The sequence below is a fragment of the Schistocerca americana genome, chromosome 5 (genome assembly GCF_021461395.2).
Source record: "Schistocerca americana isolate TAMUIC-IGC-003095 chromosome 5, iqSchAmer2.1, whole genome shotgun sequence".
In the NCBI taxonomy this organism is placed as follows: domain Eukaryota; kingdom Metazoa; phylum Arthropoda; class Insecta; order Orthoptera; family Acrididae; genus Schistocerca; species Schistocerca americana.
Genome location: NC_060123.1, coordinates 527,950,200 through 527,950,782, shown reverse-complemented (window position 1 = coordinate 527,950,782; position 583 = coordinate 527,950,200).

Below are 583 nucleotides of genomic sequence, written 5' to 3'. Positions count from 1 at the left end.
TATTCATACAAGTGGTTCTCTTTTCTCCAAAGGTCTCTTTAATTTTCCTGTAGGCTGTATCTATCTTACCCTTAGTGAGATAAGCCTCTACATCCTTACATTTGTCCTCTAGCCATCCCTGCTTAGCCATTTTGCACTTCTTGTCGATCTCATTTTTGAGACGTTTGTATTCCATTTTGCCTGCTTCATTTACTGCATTTTTATATTTTCTCCTTTCATCAATTAAATTTAGTATTTCTTCTGTTACCCAAGGATTTCTACTAGCCCTCGTCTTTTTACCTACTTGATCCTCTGCTGCCTTCACTACTTCATCCCTCAGAGCTACCCATTCTTCTTCTACTGTATTTCTTTCCCCCATTCCTGCCATTTGTTCCCTTACGCTCTCCCTGAAACTCTGTACAACCTCTGATTCAGTCAGTTTATCCAGGTCCCATCTCCTTAAATTCCCACCTTTTTGCCATTTCTTATTGTTCCATAATTTTCTAGTTTGTAGTACTGGTTGAGTAGTGACTGCATTTGTTTTGCTAATAGGTATCTAGGAGCTGCTCGAAATTCACTATCAGACGCACCAGATGATTTTCTT